This window comes from Chiloscyllium plagiosum, chromosome 20, assembly GCF_004010195.1.
Source record: "Chiloscyllium plagiosum isolate BGI_BamShark_2017 chromosome 20, ASM401019v2, whole genome shotgun sequence".
Classification (NCBI taxonomy): domain Eukaryota; kingdom Metazoa; phylum Chordata; class Chondrichthyes; order Orectolobiformes; family Hemiscylliidae; genus Chiloscyllium; species Chiloscyllium plagiosum.
This window is the reverse complement of record NC_057729.1, coordinates 15,850,870-15,857,011: the sequence shown is the minus strand read 5'-3', so window position 1 is coordinate 15,857,011 and position 6,142 is coordinate 15,850,870. Positions and strand designations below refer to the sequence as shown.

At 38.1% G+C, this 6,142-nt stretch overlaps 1 long non-coding RNA gene across 1 annotated transcript in view; it reads right to left on the bottom strand.

Moving 5' to 3' along the window:
- Positions 1–5,378, bottom strand: part of LOC122559903 — a 47,589-nt gene extending 42,211 nt beyond the window's left edge. Inside the window, exon 1 of the long non-coding RNA XR_006314589.1 lies at positions 5,192–5,378. This is a non-coding gene — a long non-coding RNA (uncharacterized LOC122559903). The remainder of the gene's footprint in view (positions 1–5,191) is intronic.
- Between the last annotated feature and the right edge of the window lie 764 nt (positions 5,379–6,142).

The window sequence follows — 6,142 nt, the reverse complement described above, 5'->3', positions numbered from 1 at the left end:
GACGTTTCGGGCAAAAGCCCTTCATCAGGAATAAAGGCAGAGAGCCTGAAGCATGGAGAGATAAGCTAGAGGAGGGTGGGGGTGGGGAGAGAGTAGCATAGAGTACAATAGGTTAGTGGAACCTCCCCCACTGACCTATTGTACTCTATGCTACTTTCCCCCCACCCCAACCCTCCTCAGCTTATCTCTCCATGCTTCAGGCTCTCTGCCTTTATTCCTGATGAAGGGCTTTTGCCCGAAATGTCGATTTTGCCTGTCCTCGGATGCTGCCTGAATTGCTGTGCTCTTCCAGCACCACTAATCCAGAATCCAGTTAACTGACATTAGGTAACTCTGAGTAGCAACTACATAAGAAGCTCTAATCTGCTTTCAGTGGAAAAACTAGTCACCCAAATCAAGATCTGCCGAAAATCATAATTTGGACACCAGACATTAATTTTTCCTTTCCCCCCATCCATTCTCGTCAATTTTTTTATACTGTTACTATTTTGTTTATACATGTGCATTTAGCATTGCAAAACTAAAGTTGTCCTCCATTCTCTCCCATTATTTGTCCATACTGAGTGAAATGAGGGGCTGTTCTATTTGATTTCTGGTTGACATTTCTGCTGCAGGTTAATGTGATAGTTTTAGCAGTATGATTGCTTTTTTGATATCATTATGGTGTCTGCAATGCATATACATTGGTCCAATAAGGCTTTTACCAGATGCCATAATGGGAGGAAGATAATGCAGATGTCAGCAGCATGTGGTGCCTATATGCAGAGTAGAGATCAGTGTGCTCTGTGCATAAAGCTTAATTGACATTATTTTAAAATTTACCATTCCATCTATCGCCCACTCTTAATATTGTACAGTCAAGTGCTCAGCTCAGTCTGCAGCGAGGGAGATAGTATAGAGATAGCGCAGAGGAGGGTAAAATGATCACAAATTGAGAAAGAGGAGTCTAGAAACACTCTCAGCGAGTGCCTTATCCACCCATGGTCTCTGGGGAGCATTTCTCTTACCACAACCCAAGCGAGAAACATCAAGTGTGTTGTTTTCATTTTATTAAGGTGGAGCTAAGTAAAATTTTCCACCTTTTGTTGACAGACCTGCAACCTCAGAGGGAAATTCCTGACAACATCTCTAAAGTCTCTCAGTTTGGAATCCAATGCTGTATTAAGGAAATGACTGATGCATGTTATGCCAGGAGGATGGTATCTTGCTGTGCTTGATCAGAGAGAAGGAGGTGAAGCAGGCATATGCCAGGATAATGGGCTTCCCCATAATGTTAGTTCCATTCACTGTTCACTCATGATTTATAGAAGCCTCACCTCAATCTAGGTATGTAATAAAACTGCAAAGGATTCCTCCTCCTCATTAACTAAATGCTCAATGACCAAATTCAATATATCACAAGGATACTGCCTAATATCCCGCAACAGTCACAACGCCTTCATTCAGGATAAGTCTGCTGTGCCATCAATATTTAAGCCATCAATATCAAGCTGGAGAGTGGCTGCAGAGCTGCCCAAGAGCTAGTTATCCTGCTCATGACTCTGGTGAGCTATGTATGGACAAATGCGCAACACATGTAGAACGAGAGCGATGCAGCTCCACAAAATATCATCGGACAGACCAGTGAGATGCCAAACAATGCATCTGCTTTTTGGAACTCTCTGGAGGATCCCTGCTGCACTTGCCAGAGTGTGTAATAAGTTCATTACAGTCTACTGTATTCCATAGGAGTTCTGTATCATGGGAACAAAGGTCTTCCAGCAGGGACAGCATGAACAACTGGGAAGGAGGAGAAGGAGGGGACAAGGCAAAAAAACCTAGGATGCCTCAGGTGTTATGGTAGCCAAATGGAAGGGGTGTGCACAGGCAATCTCCAACCCTGACTCAGGGGAATGATTGCTAAAAAGGGGATAGGGGAGACAATCCCAGATGGGGTTGGGGCTGGGAGTAGGCTCATCGTCAATTTGGGAGGTGGACCAAATCTCCTTACAGGAGGTGGTTTGTTTCTGGAGTTGTTCCAGGAAAGGAGAGAGGTAAGGTGGAGCTGGAATTGAATGTGAGAGATGCCAGGATGTGAATTAGGTACTTAACACAGTGGGTTTGTCAAGATACAACCAAAAACTCACATAGCCTTTGGCAGAAATCCTCCAGATACTCAATTCAACTTGTACTTAGCCAAGAAAATGTAAAATTATCCCTCTGTTACCATTGCTGCATGTGTACATTTTTCCAGACGACAACATTTTGGTAGTATTGAGTACTGAATTATTGGAAAGGGAATTGAGTATTTAATCATGAAGCCAGACTATTTCTTCTTATCAAATTAATCAAAGTGCATGTCCAGTAATGGTACTTGCACTCAGACTAGAGAAATGCAAACATGGATACAGTACCAATTAATTAACATGACATAACACTTTCTCAGTTGGTTGAAATGATGGATTAGTCAATAATATTGAATACTTAGCATAGTGGAATAGTGTATGTGAACATAATAGTAAATGTTGTCCTTCTCTGCTTTAGCAAACAACTTCATGGCAAAATAATATGTGACAAAAAAGCACAGGGATAAATCTTAAATTATTTTGGATAAGCGCAAGTTGTGTTGACATTTTGAGGAATTCTCATCCAAGATCCAGCAAGATTCCTTGCTGTACCTTATCAAACACACAGCTATAACGATCCACTCTGCCATAACCCAGGTCACTCAGACGTCTGTTCGTTTTGTCTACATGCACAGTGTTAAACATAAATCTTCCTTCTGAATGAAGAATTGTGTTTTGTTATTTACTTTGAAGGTACCACATGTTGTGACATGTAAATTGACATAGCTTATAATAAGACTCAATTTTCCTAGCCCCCAAAATAATATTTTGGCATTTGTATTTTTGATAATCTTCATTTCAGTCAGATTAGTAGTCAACCTGAATGTTTGACCTCAATTATTCGTATTGTATTTGATGGTACTTTGTAACTCAGGTGCAAAGGATCAAACAGTTTGTGTTACAAAGGGATGCCAGGTTTTAAGACGCAGCTGTTCTTTGCATGAAATATCATTGATGTTTTAAATGACACCATCAAAATGATTCTCAAACTATAAGGCAAATTCTGTTTTTGGAGGCTACAAAGATCCACTTCTTCTCTGACATGTACACTGAGTTATTTTCATTTTTTGAAGTTATGATATACATAAAAAGGATTTAAACATTTCCTTTAAATTGAATGTGACAGAAGGAATTCTAACACATCAGGTGTCACAGCATGTTTTCTTTCAAAGAATTTTGGGTTTATCAATGACATCTAAATGGACTCAAAAAAGTACATCATTCTTTTACATAAGATCTGAAAGTTTATGAACTAGAACCTGTAAGTCAGTATTCTGAATGGCTAAAATATAATGTGCTCCTTTCAAATTTACAATATACAATTTACCAATTTTACATTACACCTGAACTCTGTGGCATCAAGCATTGCATACTAGAAACTCTTCATATTCTTAAGCTAGTTATTGAATCAAATGATCAAATAGGAATGGTATTTCACAGCGATCAGCCTGCTTATAATGTTTTTAGCTCACCTTTTAAGTAGATTGTCACACCGTTAACCGAGCAGTGATGTCTATTGGAATATCAATACAGTGGAAGCATTTGTTTTCATGATATTGATGGGTTGTCCAGATTGCATTGAGTTGAATTTTTCCCATGAAAATTAATTAGAATGTCTACTACCCATTGGTCTTAGAGATCTTTTGATTGAATGTAGCACTTCATTCTGAGTGGACAGAGCATTAGATGTATTGCTTCTAGGTGAACAATTTGTAGCTTTAATTTAGTTATTCAATTAAAAATGTGAAAAAACCTTGGCATGATTCCTGAAGTAGTTTGATTTCCTGGTGATAGGATTGTTGAAATGCAATTTCCCTATTTCTTCTGCTTAGACACTGAACAGAAGCATTTAATGCAAAACCATCACAACTATTCAGCTCTTTACAACCTGTTTAGAGCAAATGAGGTGTTGACTTGCCAGTAGCGTTGGTATTAACCGTTGGTAAATTAAGAGCAGTACCAGAATTCTGAGGCCTTCAGTGGATTCTAATACTGGGACAATTTATTGTCAGATACCCCAAAATCGTTCCCTGCTCAAATAATGACGTTAAAATAGAGAGCTCCATCGATATGTTCAGCTTGCTACTCAGGCCTCCAAATCAATTAGTGTTTTGTTGTTGGTCACAGAAATATTAAAAATTATTTGAATATCAAATAATTTATTCCTTTCTTTTTCCAGACCTGACTCCAGTCAATGATAGTCCCTGCAGTTATGATAGAAGATTGACATTGCTCTGAATTGAAAAATAGGAACATTATGCTAAATCTGCATGAAACTTTGATTAGACCACATTTCCAGGACTGTGCGCAGTTCTGGTCACCATATTAAAAATAAAAAAAAAGGCACTGAGGAAGTTGCAGAGAAGATTTACAAATTGGAAACCAGAAATGTGTAGGTACCCATATCAGGAAAGGACTGAGAAACAGGACCATCGTTCTCTTGAAAAAAGGCTGAGAGGTAACATTTGAGATATCCTTAAAATTATGAATGAGTTTGATAGAGTAGATATAAAACAGAATGTTTTCTCTTGAGCAGAAGTGTACAGCCAGAGGCCATTAACACAAGATGTTATTAAGAAATCCAACAGACAATTCAGGAAAAACATTTTGATCCAAAGAGTGGTAAGAATGTGAAACTCACTTACACAATGATTGAAGTCTAGGGTATATCAGTATGTTCTCAGAGCATTAGGCAGATGAGAACTGGACACAATTCTGGTGAGAACTGATAAACATTTATTAGTTATTAACACTATTGATGAGTTGGATTTCACACAAGTCTTCTTTCCACAGGCATCAGACTTATGTGATCTGATGTCATGTGATATCACTGAAGTAATTTATTTATGCGTATATAGCTAACAATCCCATATACTATATCTGTCCCCAGGTTTTTGTCTTTACCTCTTGCGTGTTGCACTGAAAGTACCCAACAGGTTCTATGCTATTACAAGAAGACATGTGTACTTTAATATGAAGCAAATTTATTAGCTTAATCTATTTCATATATATGTTAGAGACACATGTAAGATAAAGAGTGAATCTATTTGGTTAAACTGCATAATATAAAAATAAGTGAGTCTCACACTGCTTTTTATCCATTAGCGACTTTGGCAACAGTGGCATGCAGAGCTCTATCTCAGATTCCAGTCTTGTGGACACCAGCCTAATGGTGAAAAGTCCAATGAGTAGGGCAAAGTCCATGATGTCAATACTCTTCTAAATCTAACATAAGTGCTATGTCTTCACTTCGTAATGGTTTTTTTCAACCTTCAAAACTGACTGAGAAACAAATCCAAGTGGCCCCATGTGACAGCAAAACAATACACTTCTCCCAGATAATTCAGGGTCACATGGTTACCTCCCAATCAAAACAAGCTGTTTTTGAATTAGGCCCGTTTTTCATGCACATTCCTACTTTATTTCAATTGTTCATTGTCACATCCAATTAATCCTTAATGATTAACTGTTAATGGTCTGGTTTGAAGATATCATTCCATGCCCAAAATTAAACCCCTATAATGTAAATGCTTTACATTATCTTGTATCCCAAAAAAGATCAATGAGACCAGTACTGAATCAGAGAGATAGTCACTGCCCTGATTTGGCCAGTCATTTTGCTCACATCTTTATCTCCTTTAGATGAGGCCTAAGATCAGTAACTTCCTGCAGAGAGGCATGTGAACCATTTACTATACTGGGTCAGGTAGGCTGACTTCTTAGTCATCTGGATAATTGACCCTGATGAACTCCACACCACAGTAAGTATATTGTATGTTAGGATTGTGTCCATATGAACTATCTGAAAAGATTTGGGTAAATTCAAATTACCAATGCTTCTTATTAGTATTAGTATAAATTACTGCGACTAAATGGAGACAGGATGCCCATGCAAAGTCTTTTGCAGAAGTGAGGCTCTGGCCTGATAAACAGATTTTTTTAAAAATAGTACTTAATTGCATTACTTCTGAGTTATGTATAATGTAAAACCTCAAGTTATAATTAAGAGCGAGTACACATTACTGTTAGCTTACAAC